Source organism: Diceros bicornis, chromosome 25, assembly GCF_020826845.1.
Source record: "Diceros bicornis minor isolate mBicDic1 chromosome 25, mDicBic1.mat.cur, whole genome shotgun sequence".
NCBI lineage: Eukaryota > Metazoa > Chordata > Mammalia > Perissodactyla > Rhinocerotidae > Diceros > Diceros bicornis.
Window position 1 is genome coordinate 26,736,234 of NC_080764.1, and position 11,227 is coordinate 26,747,460.

Here is an 11,227-nt window from a genome sequence, read left to right on the forward strand (position 1 = left end):
TTGTCTTCTAAAATATTTCAAAATACTGATCTGATAACTCTAGATAATACCTTATTTATAGATATCTCTTCTCTTTGACACACTTTGTTTTCAACTCATGAATTTCCTATACATTGTTCCTTCTAGAAATCATCAATATTCGCTAACTCTGGAAAATGGATTTTTTAATTCTGCCATCCCTCTAAACCATTATCTTAGCTTTCATCATTATCATGTCCCTATTTTCCCTTAGTTTTGCTACTCATATGCGTATCCTTAAATAAAATAATTATATTAGTTTTGCCTATTTTTGAACTTCTATATAAATAAAATCATACTGTATGTACTCTGTTTCTTTTGCTCCATATTGTTGCTTATAGCTGTACTTTGTTCATTTTCATTTCTGCATAATTTTCCATTTTATAAATATACTTCAATTTATTCCCCATTACACAGTTAATGTATATTTATAATTTTTCCATTTTAAAATTTTTATTTTTTTCCATTATTAAAAATAATGCTGTTATGAACACTGTTAAACATGAACTCTGATCAACATAAACACACAGTATATTCCTAGGAATGGAATGGCTGTGTCTTAGTTTATGAGTATCTTCAACTTTACTTGATAATGCACACTAATTTCCAAAGTGGTTGTGCCAATTTACACTGCCACCAAAAGTGTATGAGAGCTCGTGTTGCTTCTTATCCTGAGCAACTCTTGATAATGCCAGATGTTCTAATTTTTGCAATTCTGGTAAATGTTTGAAGGTATCCCACTAATCTGTATAGCTCTTGTTAGAAATGAGGTTGAGCACCTTTTTCCTATACCTTATCAACCATTTGGATACCCTTTATTGTGAAATGGTGAAATGCCTTTGCACATGTTTTGCCCTTTTTTCTATAGGGTTGTCTTTTTTTTTCTTTTTAAGGAGTTCTTTATTCTGGACACTAGTACTTGATTGATGCTGTAGGTTGCAAACCTCTTCTTCCATTCTGTGTCTTGTCTTTTTGGTCTTTCTATAGTGTCTTTCGACACAATTTTAATGTAGTCAATTTCTCCCTATATGTTTAGTGCTTTTTTGTGACTTATTTAATAAATCATTTCCTACACTTGAGGTATTCTCCCATATTATCTCCTAAAAGCTTTATAGTTTTGACTTTCACATTTAAGTCATTAATCTACCTGATATTGATTTTTGTCTATGGTATAAGTTAGAAGTCAATTTCATTTTTTTCCATATAGGTACCCAATTGTTCCAGCACCAATCTTCCAGAACAAGAAGAGATTCTTCTGTGGCCCTTGACTCAATTGCTTTCAGCTCATAGAGAAGGTAACGAGAAGGAATTCTTTTATTCCAATAGTGTCTGAAACTCAAAAGAGTTGTTTTCTTTATATTGTTAGTTGTAATAATCTAAAAAGAGGCTAAATGTGGAAATAAGTTTTTCTATCTAAAACTGAGATCCAGCCAGCCTAAATTATAGTGTAGAAAATAGGCTTAACTATATTGAAAATGGAAAGATGGATAAAAATATTCCTGGGTTTATATCATTTAATCTAATTAAATCCAACAAACACTTAAGAAGTAAAATATTTTATAACACTTGTTTTATGCCGAAAGGTTACATTTGTTTAATTCTTTGCTTGTTTACCCATTTTCATAATCTTTGTAAATAAATTGGGTTTTGAGTTTTCTACTCTCAAAGTTTTGGCAGAATTGAGGCTATATCTCTATCCTGTGGACTCTATCCTATTGCTTCGGCATCTTCATACTTGAATCTTCTCTACAACATTACTGCCCAATGGTCAACTAATTTGAAGAGCTCAATATTGAACCAAAATTTGGCCGATCCCTATTTTTTCCATTCAGTGAACAACAATGTACTTGGAAGGCCCATCCAGAAGCAACCTGATCCTTCTTCCTTCTCTTTACTCCCCTAGTCTTGCTTTCCTCAGACTAAACAACACTAAGATTCTTTCATTCTTCCTTGATGTCCTAATTTCATATCCCCTCATCATTCTAGCTCTTCCGAAGGAAGGGGTTGATACTGTGAATCAAAAAATTGACCAGCAGAGAGAATAAACTATCACTTTCCTTACTTCAGATATAATACCTCCATTATTGTATTTGATTTTTAGAAGCTGCTTTCCACTGCTGTTTCTGTATACCATCCACAACTAGCCATAATAATGACATAAAATAAAACGTTTATTTGTTAACATTATCAAATAGCATTTTATTACCATTTTAAAAGTGATTGAGTCTAATATTTCTATATTTCTCTTAAATAACTTCAATTATGTTGCTTATGTACTTATAGATGATCTCAAATGCATTAAAACACACATACACATTTCTTAACAGAAAATAGAACCACTTCTAGTAAAACATGTATCTAAGAGAGTTTTATATTTCACTCTTTGACATGTAAAGGTAGAGTTTTTTATTCACTTTGTTTCCTGTCCTTTTTTTTTTTTTTTTTTTTTTTTTTTTAGTGGAACAGGGAAAATTCTGTTTCTCTGCTCATTCACAGTTCTCAGCATGAGAATGGGACAATATTTTTGCCCCTCTTAGATTTTTTCCTAGCACAGCCAGTAATAATTTTGAAGTCTTTCTTTATTCCATCATAGAGGGTTTTTTCTTTTGGAAGAATTATGACTGATGATCAAAAACTCAGTTATGCTTAGCAAAATTCCATTATCTCATTTCCCAAGGGGTACTAGTGAGCCCTGCCCCACCAGCCAGGATACACAAGAACTCTCTTTTAAAGCAGTTCCACACGAATGCCTGCTTCTCCCTTGTGTTCTCCACCGCTGGGAATCATCTCTTTGAAAAACACAATGTCATGCTGAATGTGCATTTTTCATTAAAATGTGACCTGTTTCCAGGCTGGTATCTATGCTCCACATTCAACTAACCCTTTGGCCAAATTCACACCCACATATTTTGGACATTCTTTTGGCCTAAAATTTCACCCAGAGCATCTGTTCTGTGCAAAGGATTAATGAAAAAAAAAAAAAAAAAACCTGTGTGCAGGTCAGAAGCCTGTCCAGTGACTGCATATCCCTCTTCTGATGCTTGAGCAGCACAAATGTGTGAGACTACTATCAGCCAAGTGGAGTTCATGGCTTACTTTAAATCCTAAAACTTTTAAATTTACAGATGAGAAAGCAGGGAGAAAAAAAACAAAAACAAATCTTAGAGAACATTTTTTTGTTCTATTTCAGTTCTTGGCCATTTGATAACCTCTTATGGTTTCTAATATTAGACTCTGAAAGAGTTTTTTCCTTAGGATGTTCTATTATAATCAAGTCTAAGAAATGTTTGTATTTTTTTCCACAAGTGAAAAGAACAAGGAAAATACCATTTTAAATCTCAAAATTAAGAGGAAAAAAAGCTTATGTACGTTTTCCTTTCCCCAGAACTCTTTCTTTTCCTCTTTTCTCTGTGTCACCTCTAGGAAAAGAACATAAAGGTAACCAATTCTGGGAAGTGGAACCTAACACATATTTAAGGAAAATGTATTTTTAAAATATAGGTGTTGATATGAATATATCTTGTTTTTTTAAATGAATGCCATTCATAAAGAAGATACAAAAGACTGATGACCAGACGTAATTCTCAAATAAAATCTCCCAAGTTATACTATATAACTTCTCTATATAACTCTAGCATACAAGAGTTAAATGATCATAAAGATGACTAAAGAAGCCTCACCTAGCTTCTTGCCCAAGGGGATGAGTTTAGGGATTATGTAGAGAGAACTACTTTTTCTTAAGCAAAGGTATAAGATTCCTCTCTATTCCTTTGCTATATACCAGGGCAATTTGCCGCCCAAGTAGGAAAGAGCCAACACCTTCAGACATGCTATGGTTGAACCAGGTGAGTTCTGTTGACCAAAACAACGAGGACCCTATGTTCTGGTCACCAGATGTTGTAGCTATCTCTCTAAATGCCCTGTTGGTGACCTTGACTCATTAGTTGTCCCTCACAGCATTCTGTGCTTGGAAGCTACTGTGATTGCCTCTGATTCTCCCTTCCAGTCCATGAAGACAGAATTGAGTTTCCTCCCCACTGCCTCACCCTCTACACTTAGGGAAGCAAGAGTAGAATCTAAGAACTGATCAAAAAATGTGGCAGAGGTGACAGAGAAACTACTGTGGAATTCTTGGTTTCTAACCCCCTGCCCTAAGGATAGGTTAATTACAGAAACACTGACTGAACTTTGTAAGAAAGCAACTTCAACTATAATGATCCCCACAGCACTGGCCAAAAGACATAGTGAAAGTAATGCTACAAAAAAGAACTAACGTAAAAGAGCAAATGCTAATCCCCAAGATACAGCTTTCGGTTTGGACCCAGGAGAATTCAGGTTGCAGCTTCAGCTAATTGTGATTCTAATCTCCTAAAAAAGGAAACAAGGAAACAAAATATTTTCCAATGTTTGTCTTTTCCTTAGGAGTCAGACACTGGTTATTTACATTTTAAGTAGTTTTCACTATTTTTTTTTCAGGTTTTTAATTTAAATTGACACTTTTTGAAGGTTAGTGAATCTGAATGGGAAATAGAATGAACAAATCTAAATGTTTGCTTTTTTTCAGGTAGCAGAGCAGAAAAGACAGCTGCTTTGCTGAAAAAGTATTATCCCAGAGCACCCCCTTATGGCAAAATGCACTAAGGAAAGCGCTTCCGTGGGAAAAGTCAAAGTGTTTCACAGCTTCAGTATAAGGAGATAAATATTGCTTTTCCACTCTTACGACCTTTTCTTCATTTTTGATGGGAAAATAGAAATCATCTTGGCACTCAAAGAATAGTCCCAGTTCACTTTATAGGTAGATTTATTTACTACTTCAAAAAGAATTTCTTTCATGCTAGAAGAACACGAAACTCTATACTACAGTTCATCCAATCATGGCAAACCTAAACTAATCCAGTTTTTATACTCCCAATGAACTTAATTACCAGACGGATTTCTTCTACCACCAGCTGGACTTGAAGTATTTTGTGAATGTCATCTTTCATTAAACGATTCATACCCACTAACCTCTGAACTCCTCTTGAAGGCCAGCTTCATAGCCCATTTGTGTTATGAGTTCCATATGACCTATCATTCATTAAATAGAATCATTGATTCCTATTGTTAAGATCATGAATGGCCACACAGCTGTAAACATGGTTCTCTGGGGGGGTTTTGCTGCAGCTGGAAAGACAAGAAATTATATAATAATTCTGACCCAAGTAAGCAAATGTTTATAATAATTTAGCAGGACAGGAAATTCACACATAACTTCTTTTTCCTGTTATTTTTTTTAACCCATTATAAAGACTTTTCAACTGTTCTATATGTATTGCGACTACATCTCTATGTTCTTGTATTAAACATTAGAAAAAGACATTCAAATTTAAATGTCTGATAGAACTTGGTTTAATAGCATCTTTAAATGCTAATCAAGAGAATAATATTAGATATTGAGTTTCTCTATTCCTTTGAGAAAACGTTCTCATTATTAATCTACAATCACTTTATCCTGAAGGCACAATGTAAATCCCATCATAGCAGGGTTCCGAAAAGGTCAGGCCTGACTAAGGAAGCCTGAGCCCTACAGAGTTAGATAAGATCTAGGTGTTAAACATGGGACCAAAGATAGGGGGTGGTGATTTGAGAAACAGGCTCACAGGTACAAGATTCGATACTGAATTAGAGGGGGCAAGGGCAGGAAGGAGTATCATTAGATGAAAGGCCCAAACCAAATGTCCAAATCAGCTTTCTCCACCGTAAGAGCGAGCCAGTTCCTGCCAGGGTTTGGGTCGTCATGGACAGAGTTGGAGCAGGGTACCCTCTGTAAAGCATCCAGGAGTGGGCACGTGCTGAGAGGTAAGTAAAAGTTCTTAAAGAGTTCCAAGGAGCAAGCCAGGTAACCAAGGGCAATGCAGGTTCAGAGGGCAGGAAACATAACCTAGAGCCAGAGAAGGAGCCAGGGTGGGCTGCAGGCAGTGACTGTGAATGGAGCTTGCCTTTGTTTTGGTTGTTGAATAGGGCTGGATAAAAGGTACAGGGTGAGGGTGGGAGAGACAGAAACAGACAGACTGAGAGATTGAGAGACTGGTTAGCCCCATGTTGGAACTTTCAGAAAGTTCATTTTCTTCTCTTCCTCCCACCAAAAAGTCCCAGCACTCAAAACAGAACATAAAATGTGGAACACTTTCTCCCTTGCCTTGCCTGAAAGGTCCATCATGACTTCAAATCATTCTCACTGTTTATTATTGCAGAGACATTTTTTTTAAGCAATCCGAGGGGTTGGTCCTGATCCACTGATCATAACCTGATCCTTGGTGCTTCTCTAGAAAAATGTTAGTTCCAGGGGGACTTGAGGTCTCCTTCAGCCACTTTTAACCAATGATGAATCTCGCTTCATCCAAATGTATCTCCCTCACCTGCCCCAGCCCCGGCACTGAAGCTTACCGTGCATCCAACTGAATTCAGGGCACTAGGTAGCTGAATAGCTGATCGCCTAATTTCAATGGTCTGTCCCTCCACCAGCAATGACAGCTCATTATTCCAGAATTTCCTGGAAACTACCAGGAAAGTCCACTAGAGGTCACTTTAGTGCCCCAAGCCATGGACGCGGAATTTCAGAGCCTTATTTCCCCTAAAAAGGTTATGAAATAGTGTTGGTGTTGTAGTTCTAAGAAAACATGATAACAAATTGGGAATTAATTATTATGTCTTTCCCATGCCATAGTGCACAGTGCTCCCAGAATTTTAAACACTTGAGGCTGAAAATGCTTATGGAAATTACAGAAAACTGAGAGGAAATCAATTTACACTACTCAAAAGCCACATTCACTACTTATTCCTTCATACTAGATCAGAACCCATGTGACTACAGAAAGACACTAGAGCAGGCAGGGTTCCTAATTTAGAGATGGACATTCATGGGTATCGAAAGGTCTGTGAACCTCTAAATTGTGTGCATTTTTCTGAGGACAGAAAAATCCTCAAAGAGGTTTCAGAGATGACAGAGAGAGATTCAGAATCACAGGAAGAGCTCCTTCCCCACCCCCCCTCACTCCTTTCCTGTCACTAAAGGAAATTCAAGGAGATATTTGGACTCAGAGACCCTCTCCAAATCTAAGATTATCTCAGACAGCCAGAGACAGATCAAGGAATTGATGTTTGAGCCTCTGTTCTTTAGAAAGATCCTGAGTGGCAGAACTGAAAAGGCTAGCCAAGCCTCAGCCTTCACCATCAAACTAAAAGGTACAGAATAAATGATAATTGTTGATAGTTAAGGAAGAATGCAGCCTGAAAACAAAAGGAAGATAAATGAGAATGGCTCACCAGGACCTGAAACCCCCGGCACTAGGGACAAATGGGGATCATTGACATAGAAAAAGGGGTGGAAACCCCCAGTGTGATGCAGATTTGTTTGAAACTGAGTGACCAGCTCCTAGAGATGGGAGTCCCCACAGGCCAGCTCACCCTCCCCCACAGCCCTGTGTGAGCTCACAATACCTAGCCTTCTGATGGCAGTTGTCTCAGAGGGATGTAAAGTGACCAAAATGGAAAGCTTTGGATGAGCGGAGCCAGAGTCTGCCATCGGTGTGAAGTGTGAGAATTCATAAAATTCTAAAATGAGGACAGGTGAGGAAGAAATGAAAGAGAGTTCTGGGAACTGTGATTTAGTTCAGCTCCTTTAGGGATTGAAGGTTTGGGCTTTGATATGTACTTAAACCATCTCTGGAGAGTCTGGAGTTTAGGATGTATTGGAAAATAAAGGCCTTTGTTTTTGATCGGTTTTCCTGACCATTCCCATCTATCATTTAAATTTGACTTATTAACAATATCTAGCAAAAATCCTGTCCATTTGAAGATGATGGTAGGTATCTTTGCACCTAACCACTCTTCCTAATCCTTTGGGAAAATGACCATATTCTCTCATCTTAGCATTGAGCTCCATCAGAACTGGTCAGGCTTAAGGAAAGAATTGGGTTCCATACTACGTCTTAAAAGCAATTCAACTGGAAATCCTAAAGTGGAATCATCTCAAACTAGAAGCATAGTCCAGTTTGGGAGCACTTTGCCCTCTATATAGTCCTAAAGATACTAACAAGTTCTTTTTAAATCAAAGGATCAAACAGGCACTACTGTCTGCAAGCACTTGGAAAACATGAGCCAAATTTACACTTTCAAGCAATAACATCCAGTAGACTCCACAAGAAGTAGAAACAAAACCAAGAGACTGCAAGATACATTCTAGCTCCAAAACGAGTTCTGTGACCTTCTTGGATCTCTTACCTTCCCTTTACCACAGATCCTCCATTTGATCTGACATTCAGCATATTACAGTGAAAAGTGCAAGGATTTAAAGTCCAAGCATTCATCCCTTGGGAACTCTGAGATCTAAATGCCAATGTAGCCATTTTCTAATTGAGTGATTTTGAAGAGTTATTTAACCTCGGTTTCTTCATCTGTAAAATGGGAATAAAAAGATCTACCTCGTAAGGATTAGGGACATGTGTATATGTGTGTGTATGAAAACTACCCCAGCCTCCCTCTCAAATAAGAGAGTAAGAAAAAATATAATGTACTATACAAAAAGCACTTTAAAAAAATAAAAGTACTATATAAAGAACAGCAATTAATAAATCTATAATAATGATATAAAGTATATTGAGGGTTCACTTCTGCCATCATGCACAACTAAAATAGACTAAGATTTTTTTCAGATCTATTGAAATTGCTCTTTCAATCACTTGTAGGACAAATAAGAAGCTACCATAAGACTAATTCCCACTCAACATCAGGAAAAGTTAACCACAGTGGTCCTAAAACAGAAGGACTGCTTCCAGAAACTGAGTTCCTTGTTACTAGCGATAGGGCAGGGGAAGAAGGTGGAAGGGGAATGAGGCAGAGGCTCAAGGATGTCCAGATCAATTAGTGGCCTGGACTTTATAAGGTCTCTTCCAAACCTAAAAACTCTTTGCTAGAGAATTACAGGAGGAGATTCTACATCAAAACTATACTCTTGACCTAGATTACTACTCTTGCTTGACTTCCCAATAAGCATCTTTCCTACACTGGCTGTACTAACTGGAGAAAAAAATGTACACATTTCCTGCTTCTTTGCAATTATTCCTAAAAACACTCAGTCACAGGAGCTAGAAACCTAGCTCCAAGAGACAATGGCTTAAAAAGCAAAAGCTACATTAATGAAGTAAAAAGAACTTTGCAGCATGATTCAGATTGTTTGGTCAAAAACAAACCTTTATGTGTATATTTGAATTTAATTCTCCAGTTTATTTTCTTAATGAAATACTTGCCTTTTTTCATAAGAATTCTAAGAAAGGCAAAAATATTTCTTATCAGAGCATCTGAAGGCCTATTTACGTAAATTTTTTAAAAGTTAAAATAAACTAGAAGCCACCAAACAGATCTTGTGTGCGGCATACCTAGAGTAGACCCAAGGCAGAGAGCGTCCGGTTGTCTCAGTGTGTGCATAGACCAGGGCACTATAACGTAGCGGAAATATGCATAGAAATCACTGGAGTCAGACCTCCTGGATTCAAATTCTGGTGTTGCCACCTGTTAGCTACCTTACCTAAAATAAGTCACTTGATCTCTGTACCCCAGTGTCTTCATCTCTAAATAGGAATAACAGTGTATACTTCATTGGCTTAGTGTGAGGATTAAATGACAAAATACTTATAAAGCTGCCTACACAGTCCTCAGGCATATAAGTGAGTGCTTATGAAATAACAGCAACCATTAACACAATGGCTCCTTCTGGATGGGTGATAGGGTTTGAATGTAGACCTTTTGAAATATTTTTAAATGAAATTTTTATTATAAAAATAACATACACTTATTGTAAAATGTGGAAATGACTATAAAGAATTTTAAAAGAACATTAATCACCCCTAATCCTACCAATTAGAAAAAATGCTATTTAACATTGGGTGTATTTATTCCAATTTTTTCCAATATTTATACTTTCACCCAATTGGGGATCATATGTACACAATTTGGTGGAATGAGGACTAGGGTTTAGAGTAGACTGTGAGATTATGTTGCACTTCCTTCAGTGGCATAGGTGAGCCATTCCCACACATACCACCTTGAAAACTATATTTTCCTTTTCCTATACTTCATTATCCTTTTTTTCCAGGAATTTACTATCTACCTAGTAAGCACATAGCCCCGTGATCCCTGGCTTCTCAATGTGAATTTTCTCCCTTTCGAATGTATACCTCATGAAGTACCCTCTCCTTACATAGTCCACAACTTCCCTTCCCTTTTCTCTCCAACACCCGAACTCCAGACTCAGTCCAGCTCCACAGCCTGGCCCTGCGGAATTCCTCTCCTGGATTGTTGTGGAGAGTGATGTTTAGAGATGGAGCTTCTTCCCACAATGATTCCTTTCAATGTTTTTTTAACTATACAAATTACATAAAGCTTCATAGATATAATTACCCATGTGTTCTCATATTAGACATATGACAAACATAACTTTAATCTGGATAGTTAAGATACTGATTGTTCCCTACTCTATAATAAGGCACAGTGGTTGTCAGCGTTAGGGATCATCAACTGCTACCACCTAATCTAGTACTTGTTAACTCTGTAGTTCATTCTTACTATAGCTTTGCTATTGCTATTTCCAGCAATAAAATGTCACCATAATAGTAAAGTCCTATCACTACCATCAGCAAACTACCTACCATTTACCATGTGCCTACGTAATTGGATATGTCGATTACTTTTTGCATATAGTACCTCATTCAATCCTCAAAACAACTCTGTGAGATCACCTATTTTGCAGGTGAAGAAAAGAGGATTTGAATCAAGGTCTGCTTTAATTACAAAGCCACCAAAAATTTATTCTAATTCATGCTCTGAAAACCTTCTCTGGGTCACACCTAGTGCCAGAGTTTTGGCACAATATTTCATAATACTCTAACATAATCTTTTAGATTCATGCCAGAATATTAGCGCTGAGAGGGAAAGACAGGAAAAATAATTGTGCCTGGGAAAGTAATCCTCTTTGAGAGAGTATAGTTTCTGAGGGAAAAAACGTGAAGTGGGGAGACACGGAGACGTTGCCTGTCCCACCAGCCAAGTTGGCTAAATCAATCCTGGAGGCAGCTCATCACAGCCAGCACAAACACACGTCGCAAAGACAGGTTGGTGGTAAAATACCTCAGGTACCAAACTCCTTGAAAAAAGTGCAAGACAGTCCAGTGTG